The sequence below is a fragment of the Primulina tabacum genome, chromosome 3 (genome assembly GCF_025594145.1).
Source record: "Primulina tabacum isolate GXHZ01 chromosome 3, ASM2559414v2, whole genome shotgun sequence".
Classification (NCBI taxonomy): domain Eukaryota; kingdom Viridiplantae; phylum Streptophyta; class Magnoliopsida; order Lamiales; family Gesneriaceae; genus Primulina; species Primulina tabacum.
In genome coordinates, this window is record NC_134552.1 from 33,845,788 (window position 1) to 33,867,125 (window position 21,338).

Below are 21,338 nucleotides of genomic sequence, written 5' to 3' on the forward strand. Positions count from 1 at the left end.
TCATATCAAGACCAAGTCCACTCCCCTTTTGAATTTGAATTTTGAATTGATATCAAATGAGTTGGTGGATGCTTCTAGGAGGTGGTGGCCGAAATTTAGCTTGATTCTAGACTAGGATATGTCCATTTATTTAATTAAATTGTGCTCCCAAAAATCCTAGAATTATCCTACTAATTACATGCAAAGAATTGGTCAAAGTTGGTGAGTTGGAAAATGAATCTTCTAGCACTAAGGGTGGCCGAAAAATGCATGATAAAATAAAGGGAAATGTTGATTATCTAGTCAACTAATAATCCTTGAAAGCCTTACTAATCCTTTAAATAATTTAGTGAGCTAACCCCTTAATTTAATAACTTAAATGAGTTCATTTCTTAATCACCTCAAATAATTAAATTAAATCTTCAAACCTTCCTTTCTAACTTAAATGAACTTAGTTACTAGCTAAATTAACTTCTGGAAATATTTCTCAAATCTTAAATTCTATCTCAAAACTCCAACTCCGGTCCGGCCTCACTGAAAATACTGAAATGCTAAAAATCAAACTGCTGAACTGAAATAATAAATAATTAACTTCAAACAATGCATTTAAAATAATCATGCAATGAAGTCAATTAAATTTAAAAATCTAGAATTATGCATGGCTTATACGTCTACTGATTTACGGGTTCTACAATCCTTCCCCCCTTAAATAAATTTCGTCCTCGAAATTAGAACTCACCGAATAACTCAGGGTATCGACTTCTCATCTCCGGCTCAGACTCCCACGTAGCTTCCTCCTCTGAATGGTTGAGCCATTTGACTTTGACTCGCTTAACCAACTTGTTCCGAAGTTTCTTCTCCTGTCTGTCTAGGATCTGCACGGGTCTCTCCTCATAAGATAAGTTCGGAGTAAGCTGCAACGGCTCGAAATTCAGCACATGCGAAGGATTTGCCATATACTTCCTCAGCATGGAGACGTGAAAGACATTGTGTACTCCGGCCAGATTTGGCGGAAGAGCCACACGATACGCTAGCGTCCCAACTCTGTCGAGGATCTCAAACGGTCCAATGAATCTCGGACTGAGCTTCCCTTTCTTGCCAAATCTCATGACACCCTTCATAGGTGCCACTTTCACGAAGACATGATCGCCCACTGCAAACTCTAACTCTCTCCTCCGCTGATCGGCATAACTCTTCTGTCGGCTCTGGGCAGTCCTCATCCTATCACGGATCTTGACTACTACATCTGCTGCCTGCTGAACAATCTCTGGACCCAACTCTGCTCTCTCTCCTACTTCATCCCAATGAACAGGAGATCTACACTTGCGACCATACAGCGCTTCATACGGAGCCATACCTATGGACGACTGGAAACTGTTGTTATAGGTGAACTCTACCAATAGTAAGTTTGATTCCCAACTCCCAGAGAAATCAATGACGCAAGCACGGAGAAGATCCTCTAAGATCTGAATAACTCGCTCCGACTGTCCATCTGTCTGCGGATGGAAAGCTGTGCTAAACAGCAACTTCGTACCCAAAGTCGAATGCAAACTCTTCCAAAACGAGGAAGTGAATCTGGGATCTCTGTCGGATACGATAGAAACTGGAATACCATGGAGTCGGACTATCTCTCGGATATACAGCTCTGCATACTGAACCATGGTGAAAGTCGTCTTAATAGGCAAGAAGTGCGCTGATTTGGTAAGACGATCTACAATCACCCAAATAGCATTCGATCCTCTGGCTGACCTCGGCAATCCGGTCACAAAGTCCATGGTAACATTCTCCCACTTCCACTCGGGAATAGGGAGAGGCTTGAGCAAACCTGCTGGTCTCTGATGCTCGGCCTTCACTAACTGGCAAGTCAGGCACTCGGATACAAAACGCCTGATGTCCTTCTTCATTCCTGGCCACCAATACAATAGCTGCAGATCTTTGTACATCTTCGTACTCCCAGGGTGAATGGAGTACGGGGACGTATGGGCCTCTGATAAGATGTCTGCTCGGATAGAATCACTGCTAGGAACCCATATCCTATCTCGGTATCTCACAATACCGTCGCTGACTGTATACAAAACACTACCCTTGGCTTCATCTCTCTTCTTCCACTGTGCCAACTGCTCATCTGCGGTCTGACCACTGCGAATACGGTCCAAAAGGGAAGACTGAATGGTCAAGGTAGATAGACGAGGAACTCTACCTCGAGGGTAAGTCTCAAGATCAAACTTCTGCATCTCAATCTGAAGAGGTTTCTGCATCGTCAAGTGAGCCATCACTGCGACTTTCCTGCTCAAAGCATCCGCAACTACATTAGCTTTACCCGGGTGGTAGCTAATGTCACAATCGTAGTCTTTCACAAGCTCCAACCAACGTCTCTGACGCATGTTCAGCTCCTTCTGCGTAAAGAAATACTTGAGGCTCTTATGGTCGGTAAAGATCTGACACTTCTCTCCATACAGATAGTGCCTCCAAATCTTCAAAGCAAAAACTACGGCCGCTAACTCCAGATCATGGGTAGGTTAATTCTTCTCGTGGATTTTCAGCTGTCGAGAAGCATACGCTATCACTCTCCCATGCTGCATCAAAACTGCACCTAAACCAAGCTTCGAAGCATCGGTATAAAGGACAAACTCACCAGATCCTGACGGTACAGCCAAAACGGGTGCTGAGATAAGAGCTTGCTTCAAAGTATCGAAGCTCTTCTGACACTCCTCGCTCCACACAAACTTCACATTTTTCTTGGTCAGTGCTGTGAGTGGAACGGCAATGGATGAGAATCCCTGAATGAATTTCCTGTAATATCCTGCTAGCCCAAGAAAACTGCGGATCTCTGATGCATTCTGAGGCACAACCCAATCTCTGACTGCTGCAACTTTCGCCGGGTCTACCTCAATACCACTGCTAGAAACAATGTGGCCCAAGAACGCCACCTTCTCTAACCAGAATTCGCACTTACTGAACTTTGCGAATAATTTGTGCTTCTGCAATGTCTGCAACACTGTGGTCAGATGCCTGCTGTGCTCCTCCCGATTCTTGGAGTAGACAAGAATGTCATCTATGAACACTATCACAAACTGGTCGAGGTACGGCTGAAATACGCGATTCATGAGATCCATGAAGATCGCTGGCGCATTCGTCAGACCGAACGGCATCACTAGGAACTCGTAGTGACCATAACGAGTCCTGAAAGCTGTCTTCGAGACATCAGCATCTCTCACCCTCAACTGGTGATAACCGGAACGCAGATCTATCTTGGAGAAAATCGAAGCTCCCTGCAACTGGTCAAACAGATCCTCAATCCTCGGCAGTGGGTATTTATTCTTCACTGTAACCCTGTTCAACTCCCGGTAGTCAATGCAAAGACTCATCGAGCCATCCTTCTTTTTCACAAATAAGACCGGCGCGCCCCATGGAGAAAAGCTCGGGCGAATGAACTCCTTGTCGAGAAGTTCCTGAATCTGCTTCTTAAGCTCTGCCATCTCTGTCGGTGCTAGTCGGTATGGCGCTTTGGATATCGGAGCCGTACCTGGCATAAGCTCAACGGAAAACTCCACCTCTCTCTCTGGTGGCATACCAGAGACGTCTTCGGGAAAAACGTCTAAGAAATCTCTAACAATCGGAACATCTGAGGCTGACTGGCTGGGTTCCTCGGGGACAGATAAAAGGGTTGCTAGAAATGCCCGACACCCTCTATGCATGAGCTTCCTAGCCTGAACATAAGGAATAATGCGCGGTAAAGGAAAGTACCTGTCCGGCTCAAATAAGAACTGCTCCATTCCAGGCGGTCGGACAAGAACGGATCTCCGCTGGAAGTCTATCAACACTCTGTTCCTCAATAGCCAGTCCATCCCTAGGATGATGTCAAATTCCGGCATCGGTAGCACAATCAGATCCGCATAAACAAGATTACCGTGCAGCTCAAGGTCTATATCTCGGATAACATTGGTCGCTGCCATCTCCTCGCCTGACGGCAACACTACTGAAAAGGCTGTATCTAGCCCAATGGTCTGGATCTTGAGAAAGTTTGCAAAGACCTCCGAAATAAATGAGTGAGTGGCCCCTGAATCTATCAAGGCCTTGGTAGCGGAACCAGATATAAAAATTCTCCCTGTCAACAACATAGTCTCCGGGTTGGCTTCCGCGACATGGAGAGCAAAAACTCTGCCTTGGGTAGGCAGATTCCTCTGAGGGCACTGCAGCAACATGTGATCTGGACTGCCACACTTAAAACACTTTCCTGAGCCAGCCATACATGCTCCAGGATGGCGACGTGAGCACCTGGGACAGACTGGGTGCTCCTGAGTCCTCGGGGCTGGGCGTCCCCGCTGCTGCTGCTGCTGCTGCTGGCCTCTGTTCCTGGGCGGTCCATGAAAAGGCCTCTTATTCTGCTGCTGATGCTGATGAGGAGGAGGGTGGTGCGGTGCCTGGACTGGGCGCTTGCCCTGGCGATCCCTCTCGATATCCCGCAGATCCTGCTCTGCGGCTAAGGCCTTGGAGACGGCAACCTCATAAGTAGCAGGGTCCGATACCCTAACATCCCGGCGCAAGATTGGCCGTAAACCCACTAGGAAGTGCATCAGCTTGGCTTTGGCATCATTCGCTATCAGGGGCACAAAGTGACAGCCCCTCTCGAACTTATGGATAAACTCCGTAACCGACATATCCCCCTGTCTCAGGCTCATGAACTCGGTGGTCAGCCTGGTGCGAACCTCCTCAGCAAAATACTTGGAGTAGAAAACCTCCGTAAAGCGGGTCCAAGAAAGTGTAGCCAATGTCAGGGCTACCGAAGCTCCTTCCCACCACAAGCGGGCGTCTCCAGTGAACAAGTAGGTGGCACATCGGACTCGGTCTGCGTCCCCCAGCTCCATAAAATCGAAGATAACCTCGAGGGATTTGATCCATCCCTCGGCAACCATGGGGTCAGATGTCCCAGAGAATTCCTTCGGGCGCATCTTCATGAATCGCTCATACACTGCCTCGGGCCCTGTCGGCCTGGCTGCGGCTGCGGCTACGGCATTGCCCCCCGCAAACTGTGCGAAGAACTGTGCCATCCCAGCTAACATCTGGGCACTCATGTCCGGTGGGGGCGGTGGAGGAGGTGGTAGGTCTCCCTCCGGTCTATGCTCCTCTCTGTCCTCTCGGCGAGGCTCCACCTCTCTGTTGCGCTCTAAAATGCGTCTAGGGGGCATACTGTTCCAACATAACCCATACGTAACTAACATGCATAATTCCATAATTTATTTTAAATGAACTCTGAAATACTGAAAATCTGGAAGCATGCTGACAAAATAATTCATGCTATAACTGAAATGCTGAACAAAATGCTGAACTGAAAAAAAACTTACAGACCAAAGGCGTGGCTTCGTGAGCTTCTCGCGGTCAGTAGTAGTGAAACCCTATACAGAACCACCGCTCTGATACCAACTGTGAAGGCCCTCGAACTACTGGCTTGAAAATTTTGCGGAAAATTAAAAATTTTCTTTTTAAAAGAACTTAAATGGCCTCATTCATAAAATCACTGGTGAATCAAGTTCAATATTTTAAAATATAGCAGCGGAAGAAAATCAAAGTTTTGCCAACAACAACGATTTAAAAATATCCAACAACTGATAAAAATTGTTTGCGAAGAAAATAACAACTGCTGCTCTGAGGTCCTCGGGTGCCACTACTGCCGACCCAAGCTGGCTCACTGGTCCCCGCCCTCGGCCCTGGCCTCATCAGTACCTACAACAATCAAGTCTAGTGAGCCTAAAGACTCAGCATGCATAAATCGCAGGTAACGAGTAAAAATCTGAATTTAAAATATGCATGAGATAAAATATCCTGTCCTGAGGCATACTGAAAATAATCTGTACTGAGCAATTATAATACGTGCATAACTGAACTGGAAGTCACTGTAAAAATATTTGCTCCTTGGAGCATGTACTGAAATATCTGATAAAATTTTCTGTTGAGATTATGTTTTACGCCTGTGGCCACTGCACTAAGCTGAACTGATCGGTAACTGGCTACCGGGGAGGCTGAAACTGAACTGAGCTGGCCGGTCACTGGCGACCGGGTGGTACCATACTGAACTGATCGGTCACTGGCGACCGTATAAAATAACACTCCCACATAGTGAATGAACCACAAGCCATATCGCATAAATCTCAAAAATAATCATTTTCTATTTAATGCACGTAAAATAATTAACTGGCATAATGAAAATTCCTGTAATTTTACCAACTGGATTGGATTGGATCGTTCCCAGGCTCGCTGCAACCTAACTGTGCCATGAAAGATATGCAATAGCTTAAACTTGACCAACTATGCAATTTACGTTCAAAAGATGCGACTATGACGCCTAATGACTTCGCATTTAATCATGACTCCGAGCCAACTTGAACCGACACTGAACTGACATATAGTCATGATTAAAATACGCTGAAAAATCATAAAATAATGTTCCTAAAATGATAGGGTCGAAATCTAGGTGGAATGGAGGCCAAAACACGAAACGCTCTTTCGAGAGTCAATTTGGCACATTGCACCGTAAATTCTCGTACGACCTCAAAAATGATCCAAATGACGAACGGTCAAAAACATGACCTTCCTAACTCAATGAGGCACTGTCCAGTCCAAGGCCATGGGCTAAAAGCCAACCAAGAACTCAAACGACGCTTCTGAACAGCAGCATACTTGCTGTCAAAAAAAAATACAGCAGCTGCGCACTACAAGACTTGCATTGGTTTCGAGACTATCGGCCATTAGGGGCTTGAACCACCGACCACAGACTCTTACCAACATCCCAAGGAATGATTTGAACCATGGCTAAGGGCCCTAGGCCAGCCACAATCCGCATCACACCAAATCTTAACCGAAGGGTCCAACCGAGAGCAACGTGTATGCGTGTGTAGTGTTTATGCTATGATCGATGTCTTGCGTCGTTCCAGTGGCCATTTGATTGACCATGGCACGATCTAGACATCTAGGAGCATGATATGAACCGTGGCTAAGGGCCATAGGCCAACCAAGATCCACACCAAGCCACAAAAGAAACGAACCATATGCTGAAAAATGGAAGGGCCGAATGGGGAAAGGGGCTGTTCTTGTTGATTATTTAAAAACCGATGAGCCATGGACCAAGCCACCAAAAGGGCAACTTAGTCACGTATTAGACATGCTAGGGAAGTGATCCAACCATGGCTATAGGCCCTTGGGGCAGCCAAGATCAGATCCAACCCCTAGACAAGAAACTGAATTTTCGAACCACATTTTTCTGCACCTAAGGGACTTGCTGTCATTCTGAATTTCCAGCAAGCATGGGGCTGGTTTGAATGGACCAACATGGTCCTAATGCATCCTACTACATGTATACAAGCCGCTTTGGGAGCCTGGAATCGAACCAATCACCTGAAACCACAAAACTCAGAAAAACGTGAAGCTTGTCATGAAAGGGCCGAAATTCTGCATGTGTGTTCCAAAAATATTTTGACATGTATCTCGGTTTTTGCTTGCTAAAACATGATCATGTACTGAAAAATAAATGATAATATGACTTGATTGAGGTTTGAAAGAAATCTAGACATGCCTGGTTTCGTTTCGAAAGAAAACGAAAAGAAGAGACGAGACGGAGCGGAGGAGACGGAGTGGCTTGCTTCTCTACCTTTCTTGGCTCTCGATTTTTCTCCCTTTCTCCCTAGCTGCTATCCACGTTTTTTCTACTGAAAAGGGGTCTTATTTTCGGTGGAGGTGGAGGGGGGAGTGATGGTTATGAAGGTGAGGAGAAGGGTGCACAAAAATAGGATCATATCAAGACCAAGTCCACTCCCCTTTTGAATTTGAATTTTGAATTGATATCAAATGAGTTGGTGGATGCTTCTAGGAGGTGGTGGCCGAAATTTAGCTTGATTCTAGACTAGGATATGTCCATTTATTTAATTAAATTGTGCTCCCAAAAATCCTAGAATTATCCTACTAATTACATGCAAAGAATTGGTCAAAGTTGGTGAGTTGGAAAATGAATCTTCTAGCACTAAGGGTGGCCGAAAAATGCATGATAAAATAAAGGGAAATGTTGATTATCTAGTCAACTAATAATCCTTGAAAGCCTTACTAATCCTTTAAATAATTTAGTGAGCTAACCCCTTAATTTAATAACTTAAATGAGTTCATTTCTTAATCACCTCAAATAATTAAATTAAATCTTCAAACCTTCCTTTCTAACTTAAATGAACTTAGTTACTAGCTAAATTAACTTCTGGAAATATTTCTCAAATCTTAAATTCTATCTCAAAACTCCAACTGCGGTCCGGCCTCACTGAAAATACTGAAATGCTAAAAATCAAACTGCTGAACTGAAATAATAAATAATTAACTTCAAACAATGCATTTAAAATAATCATGCAATGAAGTCAATTAAATTTAAAAATCTAGAATTATGCATGGCTTAAACGTCTACTGATTTACGGGTTCTACAGGAGAAATGTAATGCCCTAGATTGTATGTGGATAAAATGAAAAGATGAAGTGTTGCTTGAAGAAAGGGACCGCACCCGCGCCTCGTGAAGCACCGCACCCGCGGTGCATGGACAGAAAGTTGGCCAATATTACAGTAGGGTCACCGCACCCGCGGTCCAAAAAAGAGTGCACCCGCGGTTGATGGGCAGAGAGTTGGAAAGTATTTACATAAATGACAACGCACCCGCGGTTCAAATGTAACCGCACCCTCGTTGATGTCACCGCACCCGCGGTCTTATATGTAGCGCACCCGCGGTCGACGTTTATGCAAATATGGATGGACCGCCGAAGCTTGAGGGCACCCGCGGTTCCTGAACTACCACACCCGCGGTCATGCGTGTTACTTGAAAAATATGACACTTGCCCCTCAACATGCAAGATATATATAGTGTGTGTCTTCATTTCTCTCCTAGCACAGCTGAGACCACCGAGAGAAAGGGAAAAGTTCAAGGAAAGGGAAAGTTCTCTTCTTTTAAAGCTAGTTTGTACAAGAATTACACATCCAAACTTTAATCCAAGCATAGAACCTTGCTCCTTTCTTTAAGGGCTACAAAAGGATGTAAGTTTGGGTAAGTTTTAACATGTTTTGAAGTATACATGTTGGAGAAATGCTGATATACTTGTGATAATATGTTCTTGAGATGATTGATATCGTGGAGATGCAACCGGATCGAAGAACGGATGTTGTATGCTATAGTTATTATTTTCCAACATTTTTAGACTTAACTTGTGCAGATTTTGAGTACTATCATATGCTTATGATGATGATTATGAGTTGAGACCTATGAATTATTGATATATGTGGGAGTTGGATTGACCGGTATTGAGAAATTACGTTGTTATGCCGTCAAATGGTACCGAGGTCAAGTATTGAATTGGATATGTGTTGATTGAGATTAGAGATTGATAGAATATGTATCAACATTTCCATTTTAGATTTGATAGTGACAGATTCGTCATCGAGACTTCGACATCGACAGACATTGTGCGACGCAAGGTATAATTCATGTTTTGTTTGGGGAAGACACAACTCAAATGAGATTCAATTTGAGTTTCCCAACCAAATCACATACTAGAATTGTTTTTTATCTTTTGATGTGATTGTGATTTGTTTATAGATTTATATTCAAATCTCTTGATATGATGATGTCTTGTTTATAGATTTATATTCAAGCCTTTGAGATAGGAGAGTCATTGGCAGACTTGCCAAACTAGATGTTCGGTGGAATCGACGCTTCGGATCAGATTCACTCCGATTGTAGACATTCGATACAGATATGACCGAAGTCTAGGAATAAGACGTACAGTTACCCCGATTGGGAGGGTAGGTGACAGACAGTGACGTCTTATTCACATCGGGATCCCTAGAGTAGAGTCGATTCGAGTCAAGATATGATTTGATTTGAGTTGCATGTTTAGATAGATCGGTTTCATAGACTATGGAGCCATTGTTATTGCTTTCATGGATGATTTATGATTTCGTATCAGCATGTTTTATACTGGGATTTGTTCTCACCGGAGTTTCCGGCTGTTGTTATGTCTGTATGTGTGCATAACAACAGGTAGGGCAGGATCAGGGTCGCGACAGAGATGAAAGATGGACATAGCGTGGTGATCACGGGCGTAGCAGATGAACTAGTAGTTGTACTTTTGATATGTACTGTATTTAATTACTGGTTTGTAGAATAAGAATAAAACGAGACATGTATATTATATTTGTTGTAATGAAATGAATATAGAATTATCTTGTGCCTGAGTTATAAACATTTGATTTAATGTTAAAAGCAAAATTTTGACCCGTATTTTTGAATAAAGATCCAATTAACCCCGAAAAGAATTGAGTTAGAGCCCGGGTCCCCACACAAGTAATCTATGTGCCACGGTGCTCTAATGCTCTCTTCATTGTAATCCACCAATTCTTTGCTACATCTTGAATTTGGTGCCCAACTAATTTCACTCGTCGGTCATCAGTGTACTCAAGGGATTCGAATAACATCTCGATATCCTCTAGCCAACTTTCACATTCAACTGCATTTTCTGTGCCTTTCAGTGTCGGTGGTCGGAAAGACTGAAACCGTTTAAGCAAAGTCTCCATTGGTGTAGCAGTCACGTCCATCGGATCACTGGATGTACTGCCCTGTTCTGGTGCACGATCTGCTGCTGGTTGTTGTACTCGTCGAGGCGGCATATCTGAATATCAAACAGATTAATACACAATCTATACAATCTGTCTCAGCCCTCCTCTGATCATATACCTCTGATCCAGAATCGGTCCTGATTCGGTCTTTACAAGCACATGCTGTAAATCCATTAAGATAACAATATAACATGTAATAGGGAAAGCAATTAATCATGCTAGCACATCAAAAGCAAGGAAGAAGACTCGATCTACCCCGCTCATTCTATTCTATCTCAGTCTACAGAACCTACTACTCTGATACCACCTGTTGTGGGGACCCGGGCTCTAACTCGATTCTTTTTGGGATTAGTTGGATCTTTGCTAGAAATGTGCGTCAAATTTTTGCTTTTAACATTAATTCAAATGTATATAAACATGCACAAGGTCTTCATTTATTTTATTTCTACAAACATAATATACATGTCTTGTCCAGTACATATTCAACAAACCAGTATTCAAATACAGTACATGACAAAAGTACAACTACTAGTACATCTGCTATGCCCGTAATCACCACGCTATATCCCTCTCTCATCTCTATTGCGACCCAGATCCTGCCCTACCTGTTGTTATGCACACATACAGACACAACAACAGCCGGAAACTCCTGTGAGAACAAATTCCAGTATAAAACATGTATACATGCATGTCATGTTATTAAATACAGAATCATAATACATGAATCGGTAATTATGACACATTAGTGAATACAGATAAAACAATCATGCACATAATCAATAACAATACGTCCAATAATCTAGGAAACGTAATTCATATTATTAAAACTCATATCATGACGCAAGTCGTGTCTAAATCTAGGGATCCCGGTGTGAATAAGATGTAACAGGTCTCCCACCGAACGTCTAGTTATTTGGAGAATCTACCAAATGACTCACCTATCTTAAAGGCTTGAATAAGAATCTATAAACAAAGCATAAGCATTCCAAAATATAAACAATACTCTAGTATGTGATTTTGTTGGGAAACTCAAATTAAATCTCATTTGAGTTTTGTCTTCCCAAAACAAAACATGAATTATACCTTCTTGTCGTTGAAGTAAATCGCAGTCTCGGAGTCGGTATCAAATCTGTCAATCCAACTCTGAAATGACAATGTTGAGATGCACAATATCAATCCACAACTCAAACTAATACATGTTCATAACTTCTATCTCGGTGTATTTCGACTGCATAACGACGTAGTTTCTTGCTACCGATCAATTCACATATCAATATCAACTTTTAACAACCAATAATCAACACCATATATATATCATACTCACAAAATCTGCATATTCTTAATCATAATACATGCTGAAAATCGTAGTACACGCATACGACATCATTTCTTCGATCCGGTTTCGAATCCATAATCACTACAATCATATGAACACATAATCTCTATCATATCAAGCTTTCCCCGACATCAATATTTCAAATCATGTCGTAAATGAATGAAACTTACGTCCTCTTGAAGCCTTTGATGAGAGGAACATTAATCTCAACTCGGAATACAAATCGGATGACTAAATCTTGAGAAATCTTACTTCAAAGGTTACACTTTATATATGCATGGCAAGAACACATGGCTCATTCTTTGGATTACACGTCTCGCGCATATGCGCGACATCACCCGCGCATATGCGCGAGACCTACTGGTCTCGGCAATGTCAATCTTAACTCCTCGCGCATATGCGCGCTTCATCTCGCGCATATGCGCGCTTCATCTCGCGCATATGCGCCAAAGATTCTGGACATGTCGCGCATATGCGCGTATCTACTCGCGCATGTGCGCCAATGTTTCTGGAAATTTCACGCATATGCGCGTATCTACTCGCGCATGTGCGCCAATGTTTCTGGAAATGTCGCGCATATGCGCCGGACTGGTGGCGCATATGCGCCGAGCTCATCTCACACCAAAAATTGCATCTACTTTTCCGTCTCTTCCGGTCCGATACAATATGTCTACAATCCCTTTAATTATCAACAAAACAAGTCTGATTATGATAATCCAATTCTCGGGCCTTACAGTGTGGCTTGCCACACTTAGGACACAATGATCTCCCAGGATCCGAGGAAGACAACGGAGCTTTGTTACGCGACTCCATCTTACCTTTCCCTTTGTGGCCGCCTCGAACATTAGCACTTGCCACTTGACCACTCGCTTGGAAAGTCTTTCTTCTTAACTGTCGCTCCTTCTCGATCTCATGTTCATTGTGTTAGGTGATAAGTGCAATTTATTGTACTTTTATTACTTGTTTTTAACTTAGAATTTTGTGATTCTTGAGCAGGTTTTATGTGATTTGTTGTTGTTTTTGTTGTTTTAGTTTGGAAGATTAGAATGAGAGTTTGGAGTAGTAAAGTGTTGAATTGGAAAGTGCAAAAGATAAAAATTGCCGAAGCTCCAGCGCACCCGCGCTAACAAAGAAAGCGCACCCGCGGTCAATGAAAATCGAATTTCAAAAAATCTGCCGAAGCTGTACCGTACCTGCGGTCCTTGTTCTACCGCACCCGCGGTCAATGAAGTTCGAAAATGAAAGATTTTCCCAAAACAGCAGCGCACCTGCGGTCTATATAGTACCGCACCCGCGGTCTTCGAAAAACAGAGTCCGAAAAATCTGTAACTTTGTGGGCTGCGCATGAAAGTCTATGAAAATGGAGTGCTACGATTTGAGACTTGTCTGGACTATAAAAAGGCATCATTTACTTACCATCTAGTGTATTGGGGATCAAAATAAGGAAGGGAGGCTGCTGGAAATTATTGAAGACTCAAGTTCTTCTAGTTCTTGAAATATCTTTTGCACAAATCCGGGGACAGAAACAGCACTTCAAAATTTTGTTCTAAGATCTTCTTTCTTTTATTTTTCATTTGATATGTCTTGTTTTATAACTATGTTTTATTGTTTTGCTTGTGTTATTATGAACTAATTTTTATTTCTAGAGGAATGATGGAACAAAACTAGAAACCATGTGTTGGAACCTATGAACTAAGTCATTTAAGTTCTTCATCTTGTTCATTTGTATTATTCCAATCTTAATGCTTTCAATTTATTGGCCATAAGTTGAATGATTTATATATTTATAATTTATCACTTGGAAGAGTAAATTATAAACCAGAAAAGGAAAAAATACATCAATGGTATTTATAGAGTTTGGGAGAGCCTATAATGCTATTGAGGCTTATAGAGAATTTAGTGCTTGATGTGTTATTTATTTGTAGATTGTTGATGGGAACATTGCAATCAAATTTTAGATAACTAATATCGACTTAGCATTCGGGAGAGGGAGTAGATAATTATACAATTCTTGGCTAATGAATAAGAAGGATTTTTATAACATAGCTACAAGAAGTTACACATGGTGGATAGTTGAGTGAAATCGGACCTCTAGATCTTTTATTCCATTGTTATTGTTATAGTTTGGTATTATATTTATTTAAGTCCATTTTCAATTTAGTTATTATTGCAAATAAATCTTTTAATCGATTTTTCTAAATAAAATCGAGACTATTTAATTACAAGCATTAATATACATTTATATACATACTCCTCGAGGGATCGACACTTGTACTCGAAAATACATTTTATTACAACTTGACGTTGTGCACTTGCAAGCAATTAAAAAAACACGCAACAAGTTTTTGGCGCCGTTGCCGGGGAGTGTTTATTATAAATTTATATTAGTATTGTTACCAATTAGTCTTGATTTTAATTTAGAGCTTTTTCTATTGAATTACATTAAACATTGATTTGTTTCTTTTCTTTGTTTGACAGTGCATGCGAAGATCGTAAAATCTTGACTTGCTTATCTTTGATCCTGAGATCGAAAGAACCACAAGAAGATTTAGAAAGGCAAGAAGAGAAGAGATTCAAGCAATGGCTGACAACAGAGATAATGAAAATCCACCCCCTGCAATACCTATCAGAAATCATTTTATGCCGGTACTAAATGCTCATTACTCGGGCATAGCACGAGGGACTATTAATGCAAACAACTTTGAGCTCTAACCCGCATTGATAAACATGGTTCAACAGAATCAGTTTGGGGGAGCCGCTACAGCAGATCCTCATCTACATCTCAGAACATTCCTTGAAATCACTGACACAGTAAAGATAAATGGTGTTTCAGATGATATAATTCGATTGCGCTTGTTTCCTTTTTCTCTTAGGGACCAAGCAAGAGGATGGCTCCAATCACGTCCTTTGGGGAGTATCACTACATGGCAGGAATTAGCAACCAAGTTTCTTGCTAAATATTTTTCACCTGCGAAGTCTGCACAGTTGAAAATTGAGATAAGTACTTTTAGGCCGACTGACTATGACCAATTATATGAGGCATGGGAACGGTATAAGGAGTTGTTGAGGAGGTGTCCAAACCATGGTTTTGAAGATTGGGTACAAATTGAATTGTTTTACAATGGTTTGAATGGACAAACAAGAGGCACTGTGGATGCAGCAGCTGGTGGCACGATATTTGCAAAATCACCTGATCAAGCATATGATTTGCTTGAACACATGACCATTAACAGTTATCAGTGGCCGTCTGAGAGGTCAGGAGTAAAGAAGCCAGCTGGGATGTATGCCATAGATCCTATTACATCACTCACCGCACAAGTTTCAGCTTTAACAACTTAAATTACAGCTATGAATAAAGCTAGTACAACAGAGATTGAAAATGAATCGGTTGTTACTGAAGAACCACACATTCCTGATGAGGCTCATTATATCAACAATAGAAATTTTGGTGGCTACGGAGGATATCGAGGTAACCCTTCCCCTAACACTTATCCATCCTGGTTTGAGAAATCATGAGAATTTTTCATATGCTAATAAAAAGAATGTGTTGAATCCTCCACCGGGGTTCAATACATCAAAGGGGGAAAGAAAACCTTCACTTGAGGATCTAGTTGGGACATTTGTTGCTGAATCTAGTAAAAGGATGGCTAGGACTAAATCTCGTCTTGATGGCATGGAAACTCACATGGGAAATATTGGTGCCACAATGAAATTATTGGAGACACAGATTGGAAAATTGGCTAATGCATTGAGAGATCAAAATAGAGGTCAATTCCCAAGTAATACTGAAGTGAATCCAAAGGAGCAATGCAAAGCTGTAACTTTGAGAAGTGGAAGAGAACTAGAGGTGCAAAGTTCCAAGGAGAGAATGGACAAGGAGAAGACAGTTGAAAAAGAGGAAACTGAGGGATCTAAAGCTGAAGTTGAAGTTGAACAACCTCCGGTATTTAAGCCAACTTTTCCATATCCGCAAAGGTTCAAAAAGAAGAAATTGGATGATCAATTTGCAAAATTTTTGGAGATTTTCAAGAAGATTCACATCAACATTCCATTTGCTGATGCTTTAGAGAAAATGCCAAACTATGCAAAGTTCATCAATGATGTGATGTCAAAGAAGAGGAAGTTGCAAGATTTCGAGAAAGTGAAGTTGACCGAAGAGTGTAGCGCCATTCTCCAAAAGAAGCTACCACAAAAACTAAAAGATCCAGGGAGTTTTACTATAACTTGCATTATTGGTGGTACTCAAGTTAATAAAGCTTTATGTGATCTTGGAGCAAGTATTAATCTTATGCCATTTTCTACTTATAGGGACTTGAAGCTAGGGGAGGTAAAACCAACCACTATAACTTTGCAACTGGCAGATAGGTCACTCACCTATCCTCGTGGAATTGTTGAAGATGTTTTGGTAAAAGTTGACAAGTTTATCTTCCCTGCTAATTTTGTAATACTTGATATGGAAGAAGATCAAGATGCTCCATTGATTTTTGGGCGACCCTTCTTAGCCACTGGAAAAGCATTAATAGATGTACACAAAGGAGAACTCACCTTGAGAGTTGGTGGAGAAGTTGTCATTTTTAATATATATCACGCCATGAAGGAGTCAGATGAGGTAAGTGTTAGAGTAGGTGCCCGTCGAGCCAAGTGTTGGCCGAGGGTTCATGATTAAACTCAATGTATGAACAGTCTTTATTTTAATAATATTTGAATTTATCATTTTGGCACTTCTTTATCTGTATACTTATGCTAGTTGCATAGATAAAGTCCTTGAATATACAAATAGTAGAAAGAATATGAGATGCTCATATGATGAGTATCATGAAACTCATATTTGAAATACTGTATATTCTAAACAGTTCCTAATCGATTCAGCCGCCACTAAGAAGGATATAGGCCGCTCGAGTTCGAGACTAGTATCTGCGATGTGAGTACCATGTTTCATTGGTAGGGGACATTTTGATGTCCGAGCATGCAGATAGGTGCTCCTTGTAGAGTGCACTGAACAACCCTCCATAAAAGGACTTTCAAAGTGGTTCTCACTTATCGAGTGGAAAAGTCCTAGTTTATGGTTGTACACCATTAGTCCTTATGACCCGGGACAACATTGAGACTCTATGTGCTAGAATTACACTTTGACTTGTTTACCGACTCTCATGGGGTCATCAGGTGGCAAGGTTAGGTGTTCTGTCGAAACATATAGGAGTTGATGCATTGTAGTCGGGGATTCACCGCTTACCTTTGGGTATGGATATCCTATGTGTATGTAGTATGAAATCTTTAATCAGAATATGGTAGTAATTATGAAATGGGTTTCATAGATTACACCATCGATGCAACTACGACATGACACATAGTATCGATTCATTGACAACTCTCGATAAACCAATGGTTGTCGAATCGGTCGGGATATATGAGTTGAAGGGACCGTACTGCACGCTAACCATAATTGAATGGTTCTTGCAGGCACTATCATTTGATACCTAGGGAATAATGTAAGCGATGCTGTTAGGCGTTTAACATGATTGGTTGGGTACTATCAGACTTGGGTTCTGACGTTCTTATTATCAAGGAGTTGATAAGTAAGAATGGAGCAATTGGTGTATGCTCATATAAGGACATGTTTAGTCCGAATCACATGGAGATGTGAACCCACGGCTAGTTGTATCAATGAACCATTGAGGGCCACACAAGTACTAGCTTTTTAGATCCCGTTGAGAAGTAAAAATAGTTCAATGTGTTGAACGGCTTATAAATGAGTTTATAAGCGTTGAGAAAAATAGAAGTATGACTTCTATGAGAGAAATGTAATTTTTTAATTTATGAATGTGTTCCTAAATTAAAAATAGGCCAAGTATATAATGTATTTGAAAATTGTGATTTTCATAAACATTATTATGGACTAAATTAAATTAATTCAATTGTTGAATTAATAAAACACTAGTGGGGCTAGTAGAGTCCAAATAATTAAATTAATTCAAGTGTTGAATTAATTAAATAACATTGGGCCTTGTAGAGCCTAATTGAAAATAATTATTTAACTAGAGGGCTTGAGTAAAATCAAGTAAAGTCTAATTGGGCTCAAATATGTTTGAGACAATTTAAATAGTACATGGGCCTTGTAATAGTTACAAGCCCAAGTCACATTGCATGCTTGGGAGGTGAAGAGTTGGGGAATAATTTTGATTAAAAAATTGGCATGGAATGCAGCCTTTTGGATCAACTTTTCCCACAACCTAGACAACTCATCCTCCCTCATTGATGTCATATGTTGGCCGAAATCCTTAGCACAATTCTCTCCAAGTTTTTCTTCTTCTTTTCTTCTTTAATTGTTGAGGAAGAAATATTCTTCTCCTTGAAAAATCCTCTTAATTTTCTATTGCAAATTAAGAGGGGATTTATCTAGCAAGTGGTGGGCCTAATTTTGAAGGAAGGAGAGCTTGTAGATTTGTCATCCTTGAAGAGCCAAGTTGTTTACAACTTGGTTGGTGCCATCATCAACCTCAAGAGGTTGATAGGTAACGATTTTCTCAACACCCTATGTATGATATTGGTGTTTTATTGTATTTGCTACACAAACAATGAGGTGGCCGAAATTTTCTTGTAAAAATTCAATTTTTAAACTTCCGTTGCGCTTCCGGTCACCGTAACCGATCTCCTTTCAAGTGGTATCAGAGCTATGGTTATGATTTTGTGTAGCAATTACAAGATATTATGTTGAGATCGATTTCTAACCGCATGAGTGTATTTTTTGCAACCAAAAACCGAGGCTTATTGTGGGGAACTTTGGGAAGCATGTTGCTGCCCGTTTCGGGCAGCTCGGGCTGCCCTAGGGGCTGCCCGAACAGCCCCATTAAAATTTAAAAAAAAAAATTTTTTTGTTGCCGGAATTCGGCGACGCCGATGACGACTAGGCTTTCCAAAATTGTTTTGGAATGTCAAAGTGTCATGGGCCTTGAGTTGTTGGGCAATTGGATGGCTAACATATTTGTGAATTTTAAATGGGCCAAAATGTTTTTGGTGAAAAATAAGTTTTTGGGCCCTTAAGTTTAAAATTACAAAAGTTGCAAATATTTTCTCATGAAATAAATATTTTAAGTTTGACTTTAAATATTTATAGTAAATGGTGATTTACAAGAAATTCGGTTATAAATAAATTAATTTGAAAGTAGACAAAGGTGTTTGTATACTTTGTTAATTTAGTTTATAATCGTGGCGGTTAGTGATTGGATCAAGATATATAATATTGGATCAATTAATTATTGTGATAATTAATTGATGGTGTATGATATGTGATATTATGCATGAAGGATGATCAAAAGCCCAAGCCCAATTTGCTAGGTGTATGCTAGGATATTTTGTGTTGAATGATTGTAATAATTATCAATTTATAAAGTGGGCTTGGTTTATGGCCCGTTCCCACCCCCATGAGATGTATCCCTATTTGCCATGGATATTTATTTGTAAATATTAGTATAGTGGATGATCAAGATTGGAAGATGGTGGCCATGATGATTATGAAGATCGAAGACATGTAAATATTGGAAGCTAATGTAATAGTTGCATTTGCATCCCTTGCATTTTCGTAGGATTGGACCTAGGCCCGTGTTTAGCTCACACGGGCCATTAGTATTGGGGCGATTGATCATCCTCGATTGTTTACTGTTTATAATATTTGTATGATATGTTATAAATAATGAGTATGTTCATTATTATTATGATAATAACAAATTTGCATGAATCCGGCAAACATACGATCAAACATGGCGAGTTTTTAAATAAAATTAATGATGAGACATTTCAAAATTAAAAACCCTCATTTGAATAAGATTCAAAATTAATATCAAGCCCGAAAAGGGGAATTATAAATTTGTTTATAATTTCCATGTCTTCCATCGAAAATGGGTGCATGATGAACGCTACCCGTACTCGGGGCTCGGCTCATATTATTGAAGGGGCCCTGGGTGCCGGAAAGCTGTGACATCCATTGACATGGTGATGTGAACTACGTGGAACTCCCATGATTTCGGCTCATATTATTGGGGGAACTCATGGCGACCGTCCATTAAGGTTCAACATCGATGAGTAAGGCTTTACACGTGAAGATGAACGACGTCATATTATTGGATCCTAATCAAACGTGAGACAAAAGTTTACGTAAGGGTTGCATTGTGATGCAATTGGAAACTACCTTTTAGGAATTGTTATTGGCTGATATTATTCGGGATCATAATTCGCTAATTGGACCTTACGTACCTACTGAGGAAAAGAGTTTCCCGTTTTCACTATAGGGTAGTGGAAATGTCAAAACAGTGGGAGCGAAAATTTATAAAGTTATAGTCCAAACTTTATATCTTATTAAATATTTTAAAATAGTCATTAACATTTATCTGTTTTACTTTTCAGTACAAAAATTTGACAATGTCTTCAATTCGCAATCCGTTTTCTTCCATACTCGAAAAACATGTGTTAACCGGACCTAACTATATCACTTGGCTTAGAAATCTGAAAATCGTCCTAAACTCGGAAAAGATTGCATATACACTGACTGAGTCGCCCCCTGTTGAGGCTCCGACTAGCTGCACTCGTGTGGAATTGCAGACTTACAAGGATTGTTGTGACCATGACTTGAAGGCTAGGTGTTATATGCAGGCTTCTATGAACGATGAGCTGCAGAGGCGTTTTGAGGATGCAAAGAATGCTGCTGACATTCATTTGCATCTCAAGGACCTCTTTGGTGAGCAGACTCGGCCTCTTAGGCATGCCACTGTCAAGGAGCTAATCACTATGCACATGCGAGATGGGGCCTCGGTCCATGAGCATGGCTTGAAGATGATTGGGCTCGTGGACAAGCTCGTTGGCATGGATCTGATCTTGCCTTCAAAGTTGACCGCCGACGTGTTGCTCTTATCGCTGCCAGGCTCATTTGATCCTTTTTTGGTGAACTTCAACATGAACAAGATGGAGCCGACCCTTGAGGAGTTGGTGAATATGCTTGTGACCTTTGAGTCCACTATCAAGAAAGAGAAGCCGGTTCTTTTTGTGGGCTCTTCATCTGGTACGAAGACCGGTCCACCTGGGAAGGGAGAGAAGCGTTCTTTCCAACGTCCCAAGAAGAGCGTGCCCTTGAAGAGGCAGACTCCGGGTCCCGTAGTGGCAGCCACACCAGTGAAGGCTGACAAGACTGTTGACATCTGTCATCACTGCAAGAAGCCTGGACATTGGAGGCGCAATTGTAGGGAATATCTTGCCCAGAAGAGTTTTGGAAACGGTATGTTCTATATCGAAGTAAACATTTCAATTAACTCTACTTCTTGGGTATTGGATACCGGCTGTGGCTCACATCTCTGTAATGATTTGCAGGTGATGGGAAGAAGTAGGAGGCTCAGGGAAG